Source organism: Eptesicus fuscus, chromosome 22, assembly GCF_027574615.1.
Source record: "Eptesicus fuscus isolate TK198812 chromosome 22, DD_ASM_mEF_20220401, whole genome shotgun sequence".
Classification (NCBI taxonomy): Eukaryota; Metazoa; Chordata; class Mammalia; order Chiroptera; family Vespertilionidae; genus Eptesicus; species Eptesicus fuscus.
Genome location: NC_072494.1, coordinates 17,449,628 through 17,462,534, shown reverse-complemented (window position 1 = coordinate 17,462,534; position 12,907 = coordinate 17,449,628). Strand labels below are relative to the sequence as shown.

At 40.9% G+C, this 12,907-nt stretch overlaps 1 long non-coding RNA gene across 1 annotated transcript in view; it reads left to right on the top strand.

Moving 5' to 3' along the window:
- The window catches only part of LOC114233064 (uncharacterized), an 84,525-nt gene extending 73,125 nt beyond the window's left edge, over window positions 1–11,400 (top strand). Inside the window, exon 3 of the long non-coding RNA XR_003619189.2 lies at window positions 11,270–11,400. This is a non-coding gene — a long non-coding RNA (uncharacterized LOC114233064). The remainder of the gene's footprint in view (window positions 1–11,269) is intronic.
- The last annotated feature ends 1,507 nt before the right edge of the window (window positions 11,401–12,907 follow it).

Sequence of the window (12,907 nt, the reverse complement as noted above, 5' to 3'; positions counted from 1 at the left end):
TACCTTTTTTTATTATTATTCGCTTATCTTATATTCTCATGTTATAATGCTAGAAGAATTTTAACCACCCAAAACACCATCTATAACCATGTAATGTAATTTGCAAGAAAACTCCTGACAGGTCCCTTTGGGCCTGTTTGATACAGGTTTAGTAACAGAAGGCATTTTAAGTGAGTCTATATTTCTGGTTAAAATTTTGCATTTGCTCTGTGTTTTATGGAATGTGTTTGCTCTCTCCCAGGGCCCGGACTTCACCCCCCCCCCCCCCCATGTTTCCTCTGGGTTATAGATCTGTAATGGCCCAGTGATTTTGATGATTTCCCAAAGCCCTGTCCTGGAACACATGATCTGGAGAGACTAAAGCAAGGACAAAGACAGGAGAAGAATGCCTTGAGAGCACTGGTGTTTTCAGTGCTAAGCCTGTGAGGAGTTGGGGGCAGCAGTACCCAGAGAGTTTAGCAAACCTGGAAAGAAATAGAAATTAAATACCTCATCTGATGAGCAGATGATGTTCTTAAGATGGACAGAGCATGTCACACACAGGAAAGACTCCAGTCTCTTCCCTGTCCAGTTTATCTTTCACTCCCCCATTACATATGCCCTTCTAAAATATAGACATGGTGGGATCAGAGCTCTACATAAAACCCTTTAGTTTTTGTAATGTAGGCATTAGCTTGGCACACAAGCCCTTAATGCTGAGCCTTTCCAGTCTTCTCTACCATGGTTGCCCCTCATGTTCCAACCACACTGAACTTTCCCCCCAGTTCACTGCAATGTGCTCTCTCCCATGTCTCTGTACTGGCTGTTTCCTTTGCCTGGTGAAATCCCACCCATTTTGTCAAAGCCTGGCTTAAATACAGTCTCCAAATGTAAGGCTTCTGAATGCTTAAAGCTGACATAGTCATGTTCTTCTGTGTTTCTGCACACTTTGTAACAGGTCTCTATATACCACTGTATGCATTCATATGTAATTATTTTTTGGTGTGTCCCTTTCCTCTGTTGATCCCTAGAAGGAATATATCTGCTGAGACCTCTGGGTTATTAATTGGGCCCCAAAATCATAACCAGAGTCTAGAAGCCATTGCTTAGAGAGTCCTCTCATGCAGGCTGCATTTCAGGGAAAGTCACAGGCTGAGCTGTCAGCCTGTGCACTGAGATCCTGTTGGCTGACCCCACCCTTATAAAGGAGTTCCTGGAATCACTGCCCTGTTCAATCGGAACTGCACAGCTATATCCTTATTTGCCTATATACTGACCAATCCGAATCCTTAAGGACCAATCGGAATGCTAAAAGCCAACTAATCAGGAGAGTACAATTTGGACCAATCAAACTGTGTGAATTTGGAGTCCCCATTTGCATATAAATAAACCAATTGGGGACCAAGGCAAGTACTCTTCCTATATAAGTCAGTCAACCCTTTGTCTTGGGGGAGTGTACTTTCAGTTTCCTCAGAAGGCTGCCTGTTCCAGTTTCTGTTTGTTTACCGGAATAGTCTCTCCTTTTAATGAACCTCAGATTGGGGATTCTTATTGACATTGGATTGGTAACAGCAACCTTTACTTGACACTCCTATTGTACAGTAATATCCTCAAAAGGTAGGAAACATTTTATACATTTTCTTTACTCCAGTGTCTCAAAAATAGTGAATGAATTTTTTGAAATGAACAAACAAAGCAACCCAGCACAAGAGTCCAATAATAGTTCCTAGAGAAGATGGGATATTAAGGAGGGATGAACCTTTTTTTCCACAGTGTCTGGACTATTCTACTGACTGAGCTATTATGTAGAGGGTTTATTGGGAATAGATAACAACAGATCCCCAGGGAAAGACCCTCTGTGCAAAGAAATGTAGGTGCCCCTTGATAGGATGAAAGAGACCTTCCAGGTTGCTAATTTTTGACATCATGAAAGTTTATTAAAGAGAAACCAGAATCCCAAGTTATCCTCCAAGAGAATGGAGAGGAACTGTGTGGGAGAAAATGGCACAGAGATTCCTTTGCAGAAAAAAATCACAGCTGTGTGGGCCGGGAAATTCTTCCACTTAGGAGTCATCTGCTCTGGAATGTGTGAGGGGAAATAGTCTCAGTAGGCTCTTGACTCAGCAAGGCCTGGAATTGATGTTCAGGGCTGTTCTGCAAGGTCTTGGGGCATTTAGATTCACAGCGGTCTGAGCCCAGTTGCACACGCCAGCGGGTATCAGTACAAGCCTTAAATCAGAACCACCCGTTACACCCTCTCCCCTCTCCCTGGCTCTGAGTCCTCCCCCCAGCCTCCCTCCTCTCCTGCAGGCTCATTAAGGCCTTTCCCAGTGCAGAGACACAGCATTTTGGGGACTGGTGGAGTGTTTGATATTTTCCACTCTGCGTGTCAAGGGCATTTACAGTCGGCGTCAGAATGTTATGTCGGTCTGAGGAGGCACTTTGAAGTGTTTGTGGTAGAGGCCACATGTGCAGGCAAGATGTGCCTCCTCCCGATCCCAGAGGTTCCTGCTCAGTCTTTCCCAGCATCATGTGACAATGAACAACACCGCTTAACCCTTTACTTCTCAGTGTAGCTGCTTATCGTTATAAGTCTTATTATTACCATTTGAAAAGGCACTTCCTCCTCCATTTCAGTTTTCGAGTGCCTTCTGTTCACCCCTTATTGGCACTATTTTGTGTCTGTTTTTGCTACCACTCTGCATGAACTTACCACTCTGCATGTAGAAATGTATTTCCAAAGAGTACGTGCAGAGCAGAGGCATACGTGATAAACTGCCCAGATGGTCAAAGCCATGATCGTTGACACTCATAGGAACCCCTAGCCAATTCAGGGATGCCCTGCCTCCCCCATCAGCAAGGTGCCCTTGATAGAGTCATTGGTGTTTTCATTTTACTGGTTGATAATTCACAGGTGGCCCTGAAAAAGTCTCTTAGCCTCTTCCAAAAAAGTCTGGAGACTTGAAATCCTGAAGAAAAAAAATACATATGAGACTTCAGAGGAAATATTATCAGCTGACCTAAGTGTCTTACTTAGCTATGTGGTTTGGCTCATGCAACAGAGTAGGGCTGAGATTGATGACTTGCAAAGCTTTTTCAACTCAGAGGTTCAGCAATGCTCAGCTCTTAGCTAGCCTGGGAAGGTCTTGGACTTGGCAAGATGGGTTGGGTGGAGTCAGAGGGCTCCTCTCAGATATAATGGGCGTCGGTGTCTCTTGGGATCAGTTTGTATTCACAAAGCACTTGGCAATGCAGTGGGAACAAAATGATTTTTAGTGGACATAAGTCATTTCAGGCACTCCAATATTGAGACCTTTTGGCAAAGGTACTGTGGGCCCTACTCCATCACCTAGAAGGGTCTCTGGAGATATTTATTATATATGAAATTATCCCCTGAAATGATAACCATGCTTCTTCATTTTAATTTATGGATCTAAAGAAAGGAAGAGACCTGCCTTAGTATGAGACTATTAAATACTATTAACAGTACAATATGCCAGGCAATGTGCTAGGAAAGTAAAGCCTTATCTTATTTATGGCTCATAATAATCCTAAGAGGTAAGAATTATTATCTACATCTGAAACTCAGAGAAGTTAATGTGTACAAGGTCGTATTAAAGAATAGATCTGGAACACAGACCCCAAACGTCCTGATTCTAATTAATATCCACGTTACTAGCCTCAGTAGCACAATTCAAGTCAGAGTCATTGACCTTTTGATCTCCTAAGATAACTCCTGGGATGCTGCCTGCCTTTAACCCACATTTCCCCTAGCTCTGTGTCAGGAAGTGCTTCATAAATACCTCCTGAATGAAGGAATGAGTAAATGGCATGTAACAAGCCTGGGAAGGCACTGAAGCCTAAGGCAACATCTCGATGTCTGCAATAAAAGCCTACCCTGGGCCACCCCCAACACAAATAGGGACATTTTCCCAAGGCAGCCAGGAAATTCGTATCCTTTGGAGCCAGGGATCCATGTTTCCCTGTCCAGAAATCTCTCTCAGATAGTCAAAGCTCACAGGCTCCCTACACCGCCTTCTTCCGATGGCACAGACTCTAAGCCTTACTGGCCTGCCAACAATCAGGCAGAAAGAAAGCAGATTGAAGAGGAGAGCAATGACTTCCAAGTTAGAATAACTTTGCTCTTTGTATTTGCTATGCATGGGGGCAAGGCCTTTCCTTATAAATAAGGCTTTTGCACTCCTGGAAAGAGCCTTACCAAGTTGGAAGAATAAAGTGACCAAAAGGAGGGAGTTAACAATGTTTTGTTGCAAAGATGTCTTATCTTGTAAGTTGTTCCCAGGAGGGCCACTAGCGTGGGATCAGGAGAGGGGTATGCCATGTTTTGTTTTGTTTTGTTTTGTTTTGTTTTGTTTTTAATAACGGTTGAAATGAAAAACGGTTCTGGTCACCGTGTCCTAGAAATAAAATGTTTGATGTGGAATAGTGTCCAAGACATGTGACCCCTAAAAAGCCCATTTGGCCCAATGCTTGAACCATGTTTTCAATCAAGAGTTGCTACCTCAAGTCCCCTCTGTGCCTTTGACTGTGGAGACCCCAACCAATCATTTTCTTATAAGGCTTCTCTGTTTATATGGCTCTCTCTGCTTAACAGAGCTAATTTATTTTGCCTCCAATGTACCAGAAAGAAAGAGATATGTGTTTCTGTTGCTGAATGGATTCATCCAAGTATTTTTATTTGTTTTAGAGCTGAGTTGGCAGTCGATTCTCACAAGAGAGGCGATTGGCAGCTAAAACACTTTTAAATTAGGTATTTGTCATGATTCAGCCTACTCATAAACCTACAAAAAAAAACCAAAACCCCCAAAACTTAAAGGTCAAAGCTAACAAGACTAAGATTTGCTTGTTTCTTAAATTAATAAAGTCAGTTGGTGGTCCTTTGCCTACTAGTCTGTATCACTACCAAGTAATTTAACTTTGTCTTTATTCTTTTATTGTCCTTCATTTTCCTCACTGCTTTTCCATTTTATGTCTTCTCTTTTTTCTTCTTGCTTCATATTTTCCCTTACTCATTGACTCAGGTCTTTCCCTCTTTATATCCCCTGATTTTTTCTCAGTTAACATTGTATGCAGATTGGGAGTAGGGTGGGAGACCTGTGGGAGGTACTGCACTTTGTGAAAGAGTCTTCTTGTCAATTCTCTATTATTAACCGGTTAATAGTTAATCCGCATTATTAACCAGTTAACAGTTAATCCAAATTATTAACTGGTTAATAGTTAATCCACATCATTAACTGGTTAATAGTTAATCTGCATTATTAACCGGTTAATACGGATTTTGTAATCAAAGAAAACACGATAATTTCAAGAGAAACATCAAAAGTGCTTTATTCAAAGTAATGTCCATCGCTAGCTACACATTCCCCCCATCTTTCAGGTATTTTGTGGATACTGTCCCAATAGAACTTTTCTTGTTTTGAGGCAGACCATTCAGAGACCCAATTTTCCACTTCTTCATATGTTTTGAAGGGCTGCTCAGAAAGTGCGTGTGCCATCAATCGGAACAAGTGGTAATCTGAAGGAGCAATACAACAAAATAGCATACATATCGAATCGCTTATATATCAACATATGTGTAACTCCATCTATTGGAAAAAATCCGCATTATTAACTGGTACACCCAGTATGCTGATCCTGCAGAGAGTGGTCACCACATTTTCTTGGCTATGCTTCATACAACACACTTCTTAGGAATTGCTCACATAAAAGCCTTGGCTTGTAGCTTTGTCCAGTGGCCTGGAACTGATTCTGATATTGGAAAAATTATAAAGTAGTATTGTACATGGCAGGCTACTCAGCATAACTCAGCATATGCACCTACTATTCCAGAAGGTGAGACCAAAACTCTTGGCCAATAATTCATATTGATTTCTATATTTTATCTCATGGATGATATTGATTTCAGTAGAATTCATCTCAAAATACTTCATAAAGTCCCACTTTTATCTCACATATTCTGGTACAATTAGAATATCTCTCTGCCAGTTTTTTGGTGTGTTTTTTTTTTTGTGTTGTTGTTGTTGTTTTTTTGCAATAGTGAATTCTGGGATATCTTTGTGAAGGGAATAATGATATGAGTGTCATGTCCAAAGTTCAATCTCACCACTCAAAAAAAAAGTTAGCTTGAAAGAATACAATATGTATCTCAGATCCAACCATAAATGTTTTGATTTCCTTCTTGTATAAAGTCTGGGAAAATCTAGAAGTTTTAAGTATTGTTTTGCCTCCTGGAAAGTGGAGACTTGACATAAAGTTTTAGGTAGTGCATCCCTTGGACCCTGGATAGCTTTCCCTCAAAAAATTTACTTAGCAAACAAAGAGTGAATACCTTTCCTGGAAAAGAGACACTTGGATCAGTGAGACTCTAAAGCAGTTAAACTGCTTTTCACAATAATGAAAAAGGAGACAACAATGTATTTCTGGAAATACCCCTGTAGAGCAGTGGTTCTCAACCTTTCTAATGCCGCGACCCTTTAATACAGTTCCTCATGTTGTGGTGACCCCCAACCATAAAATTATTTTCGTTGCTACTTCATAACTGTAATTTTGCTACTGTTAATGAATCGAAATGTAAATATCTGTGTTTTCCGATGGTCTTAGGTGACCCTGCTAGTGGTTCTCAACCTGCTGTCGCGACCCACAGGTTGAGAACTGCTGCTGTAGAACCTAAGACCATCAGAAAACACAGATATTTACATTACGATTCACAACAGTAGCAAAATTACAGTTATGAAGTAGCAACAAAAATAATTTTATGGTTGGGGGTCACCACAACATGAGGAACTGTATTAAAGGGTCGCGGCATTAGAAAGGTTGAGAACCACTGCTTTAGAGAGATATTTCTTTCCTACATATGTATGCAAATTGCACTGCTTAGTCTGAGACTCATGAATGTGTGTTTATGTTGTTGAATTGTCCTTCTCACATCCTGACCATGAGTGACCAAGCCTAAGGCAAATTAATAAAAAAATCAACTTAATACTTTTTTACCAATAAGGTGTCTTTATTTCTGGAGGAACTTAGCTAAGCAGCTACTCCAACTATGTGAACTAATGTGGAATAAAATCCAATATATATCACCCTGTATTATAAACTTTTCACCTATTCAACCCTTCTATTTCTTATCATATCCCTTGATTCTTCCTCTTTTTAGATAACATTACCTTCTACAACCCCAAAAGTGATAGAATTACCCCATAAAGTCTAAAAGAGGTATCCTTAAGCACTAGCCAATTCTTATCCAAATTGTGATTCAAGTTAAGTACCCCAATTCCCAGTCTCATGTCTGCCATCTTCAGCATGTGGCTTCCAAGTTACTATGTCCATCTGCATCACACTGTGCAAGGGAAAAATCATGGAGGTTGAAGCACAGGAAATTTTATGGCCAGATAGTGAAGTAGTATATGTCATTACTACTCAGATTCCACTGGATGAGAGCCAGTTATAAGACATAGATTTAATGGAGTCTGGAAAACTTACTCCAACTGCCTGCCTAGGAAGAAAAGTGAATGGGTTTGGCAAAGAGCTGGCCAGTGTTAAATCACACTATCTTTGTTTCCTCATCATTCAGTTTTAAATGGGAAGTTCTCAGTTGTCTTTGGGAGGCTACAGTTCTCATTTCTAACTTTTTGCAAGCTGATAGAAGTGGGGGATTTTTGTATTCTAGAATTCAGAGGAGTTAACTGCTTATATATGTTCCTCATGCTCTGTGTGTGCCTCTAGTCTTTACAGTCACTCTAGATCAGGAGGCAAGATCAAAACCAGAGAGAGAGAAGAAGCACGATCCTCACTACATGTTAGTGGAGGTATAAAGAAAGGAGCCAGACTGGGTTCGCTCGAGTCCAATCTGGATTTGGCTCTTGATCCCTAACTCATAGGGCATAATGAATATTAGTAGATTTAAAAATAGGGCCAGCTAGCCCCAGCCAGGTGGCTCAGTTGGTTGGAGCATCATCCCATACACCAAAAAGGTTGTGAGTTCAATCCCAGTCAGGGCACATACATAGGTTGTGAGTTTGATCCCACATCAGGGTGGGTATAGTTCACAACCAATCAACGTTTCTCTCTAAAATCAGTAGGGGGGCGAAGGCCTGTGCTGAGGGTAGGGAGCGGGCTGGGAGAGGTCAGTGGAGGGGAAAGGAGACATATGTAATACTTTCAACAATAAAGAATTTTAAAAAAACATATCCTTGGGTGAGGATTTAAAAGAAAAATGGGAATAGCTGAATCATTACAAACAAACCTCCATTATCTCCATGTAGACTGAGATGATTATTCTCAATACTTATAAATTAGAAACTTATTCTGGATCTCTATATATATCTACTCTATTTTCATATAATTTTTTTCTGCAAAAATCAGTTTTCATAATGATATGGAACTGGATCAATGTGGCTCCCTATTAACATAATTGAGTTCACTAAAGCTGGGTCATGTAAATTTCAGAACACAGATAGGCTTGTATGACATCAGTGTTAAAGATTCAGAAGGCCATTCTAATTGAGGGCTGGTCAATAGCAGAGCCTTGAAGTGCATTTCATTGGTGCCACCTGATGTTGGCCTCTCAGCTATACCTCCTGGGACTCAGGGGCTACCAAATGAAAGATGCAATACCACCTCACTTTCCTGCCAAGGAAGCACCTGGAATTTTTACACACGTTACTAATGCATATGGACAGATGTTAAATATTTTAAATGACTGGGAGAGGCTAATTTGTATATTTGGGCTATGACTTCATGCTTATCTTCTTAAATTTAACAAAGCACTTTGACAGGCTCTGTGGAGAGGTGGGGGATGGATAGCAATGAATAAGTAGCCTAGGTAACTCTAGCATTGTTGTGGGAGGAGATAAGAAATATTGGTCAAAGGATACAAAAGTTCAGTGGGATGAGTAAGTTCTGAAAATCTAGTGTACAACATGGTGACAATAGTTAATAATACCGTATTGTATACATGAAATTTTCTTATAAGAGTTGATCTAAGTGTTCTCACCATTTTAAAAAATCATAACCGTGTGAGGTGATAGATATGTTAATTAGCTTGATTATGGTAATTATTTCACAATGTATATAAAAAATTATACTGTACACCTTTAAAATGTACAATTTTATTTGTTAATTATACCTCAATAAAGCTGGATAAAAAGCATATATATCTAACTAGAATATATGGCATGATATAGTAGTGATGAAGCAGAAATATAAATAAGGTATAATGGCCGTACTTGTATTACCTTCTTGTAGTACCTAAGCTTAGAAAATAGTGGTAAAATGGATTCATTCTAATTAGGCAGTATCTAAGAGGGCTCATAGAGGAAATATTTGAGTTGGGTGGGTCTTGAAGGAAGATTTGATTACAGATGGTGGAGATGATGCAAGAAAATTTATGTGGGCAAAGAGGCAGAGAAATAAGCAAGGTCATATGTTTGGGAAGTAGAGAGTAATCTGATTCCATGGAAGCAATGCAGTCATTATTTAATTAATATTTCCTCGGTGCCCATTATGTGTCAGATACTATTATAGGCACTTGAGCTGCATCAGGGAATAAAACAGATTATATTAAAACACAATGAAATAAAAACCTTGACTTGGATCCTTTAGGTGGGAGGAGCATAGAGAAAGAAAGAAGATGAGTAAAAGGGTTGAGGTCAGTATATTGAGGGCCTTGAGTCCTTTAATAATAAGCCACAGAGGCTGAGTTTAGAACAGAGATAGGGAAGTCCTTGCAATAGAGGTGAGAACGAAAGCCCTGAATGAGAAGGGTTCCACAGAGGGGAAACCCCAGGAGAGAATTTTGAGGAACACCAACATCAAATGAGGAGGCTAAGAGACCAGCTGGTGCAGTAGACTAAACATAAGGTTCCTCTAGGCCCGGGTGAGGCCACGTGCCCCTGGGTCTGGGAGAGGCCAAGCGTCCCTGGGTCCGGGTGAGACCATGCGTCCCTGGATCCGGATGAGGCCTCGGCACCTAGGCCCGGGTGAGCCCAAGTGGCCCTGGGTCGGGGAGAGGCCAAGCGTCCCTGGGTACGGGTGAAGCCAGATCCTGGGTCCGGGTGAGGCCGTGCGCCCCTGGATCCATCCGGGTGAGGCTGGGTCCCAGGCCCGGGTGAGACCACGCGCCCCTTGGGTATGGGTGAGGCCACGAGCCCCTTAGTCCAGGTGACGCCGTGCCCCTGGGTTCGGCCGAGACCAAACCAGAGGGAGTCGGACCTCCATTACCACCATTTGTCCACCATCCAGAGCTGAGGGGTCAGTGCTGACATGTACACATAAGGAACTACTGGACATCGAAATTGGGTCTCAAAAGAACTGTTGGTCCAGGGGGAAGCTCGCTACAGATTGATTCATTTGCCTGTCAGCATAAATATTATTGCTCGTCTCACATTCAGTTCTTATTAGTATATATCTAGTGACATTTGATCTCGTTCATCTAGAGGAAATGATGAACAACATAGACTGAGGAACAAGAACAGAACCAGAAGCAAGGAGGCATCGATCGGACTATCGGGCCTCAGAGGGAGGATAGAAGAGGGTAGGGGGAGGGTGGGGGAGGGGGAGAGTTCAACCAAAGGACCTGTATGCATGCATATAAGCCTATCCAACGGTTAAGTTCAACAGGGGATTGGGGCATGCGTGGGGAGAGGGGTGGGATGGGAATGGGGGGATGAGGACAAATATGTGACACCTTAATCAATAAAGAAATTTAAAAAAATAAATAAATAAATAAATAAATAAATAAACATAAGGTTCCTGAAGGAAGGGATGGTACTTGTCTCTCTACCACTGGATCTCCAGTATCTAGCACAGTGCTCTCATGATAGTAGGTATACATTATTCTTTTAAATGAATGCATTATTGAAAGAAACCAGATCAGAGAGTGGGAACACTTTAAGTGAGAATAAATTTAACATTCTTCCCAAATGTTAAATCAAATAAGTGACTGTGCTGTTTATTCTGTTTGCTTCTCCAACCCCCAAATCCATTATCCACCCTTCTCTGCCCTGCTCTCTACTCCCTAGAAAACTGACCTCTACAAACTGCATTTTCTGGGCTTTCTTGCCCTTTGTTAAATTTGCGTTAACTAATGGGAAACATCAGCAGGACATGAAAGGGTAAGAATAGAGGCAAATAAGGAATTTCTCCTCTTCTTTCTGCTGGCCAGTGGCTTTGGCAGAGGCTGGTGTTCCTCTACTAAGGCCACAGCTCGTATCAGATTGCTCCAGGTTTTGTTTGTTTCTGATAACACTCCTCTTTCCACTTATTGTTTCAGGTCTTTTCTGCTGTGGCTAATCCCTGGACACCTCACCACTCCTTTGGCTCCTTTAACCTCCCCGCAGGGTTATTTCACTTCACTAAAATTCCCTTTGTTAGGATTACACCCTTTATTGTGCTGTTTTCTATTGTGACCATGCCTGGTGAAGTAAATAAAAATCTTACAAAGATCATTCAAGATATAGGAATACTGTTGATGATCAGATCACGGTGGCGGATCTGAATCCAGGTGGAATAAATCTAACCAGTCGATAGTAATATGAAAGTTGAAACTGTGATTGGAGATCTTTTCTTTTGAGTAATATGAGAGTGAATGAAAGGAGAAATCCTGTGACGTGAAGAAGAACGGGCAAGGGAAGATTTTTGAGGGTTTTTGTTTTGTTTTGTTTTTTTTGTTTTGTTTTGTTTTGTTTTGTTTTTGTAGGATGGAAAAGAAATCAGCCTATAAAAATGTTGAATGCAATGAGCCAGTCAAAAAATGACAGAATAGAAATGTAAGTTTCAAAGATGATAACGAGTGGAGCACTATTCCAGAAAAATCAGATTCAAGAGCACTGGATAAAACCTATGAAAAAGTAGTTCCTTATTCTGGAACAGGAAAGAAAAATATAAAGTTGGTGGAGAATAGAGATGGAATTGGTGATGAAAAGATGAAGGCTGAGAAAGACTATATCTGAGAGGTCCCTCTTTTCTGTATAACATATCATGTAGTAATATTCACTTAGATGATCTTAGGAGACTTCAAAATTTGAGAGAAATGGAAAAAAAAGAATAGTTTAGAATGTGGAGTTTAGTTTTATTCTACAAAATGGTATTGGGTGACAGATGATGAAAACTCTGCTTTTGCATTCTTTTTTATTTTTTTAATACGTTTTTATTGATTTCAGAGAGAGGAAGAGAGAGGGAGAGGGAGATAGAAACGTCAATGATGAGAGAGAATCATCAATCATCTGCCTTCCGCACACCCTCTACTGGGAATCGAGCCCACAACCCAGGCATGTGCCCTGACTGGGAATCAAACTGTGACCTCCTGGTTCATGGGTTGATGCTTAACCCCTGAGCCACACTTGCCGGGCTGCTTTTGTATTTTTGATTTTGCAACAGTGAGTAGGATGGATTAGAGAAGAAGAAAACCACGATATTCGTGGAAATTTCAATAGTCCAGGGGAGAGTTAATGATGTTCTGACCTGAGCAGAGAAAAGTGAGACTGAATGAGGATGCTGTATTTATTGGTGATCTATGTTCAACACTATAGAAGGCACAATAGAGATTTCACAAAGCACAAGAAATATACTTCCTACCTTCCAGGAGCACACAGTTAGCTGGGAAAGCACATGACAAAGACTGAATGGAATAAAGTAAAGACTAGTAGTGCTGAACAAGGAGTCAGAGCCAGGTTCTTATCCCTGCCTGCCACTTCCTCAGCATCACATCCTGAGTAATTTATTTCCCCATTCGCCTCTCAGCATCCTTGTTTGACCAATGAAGGAGTTAAAAACTGATGGTCTCCTTGGTTTCTAAACACCATTCTTTTTTTTATTGTTTAAAGTATTACAAATAGTAGTACATATGTCTCCTTTTTTTCCCCTGGTGTTCGTGGATTCACAGCTGGTCCCTGGATATTGTGGTTGTAAG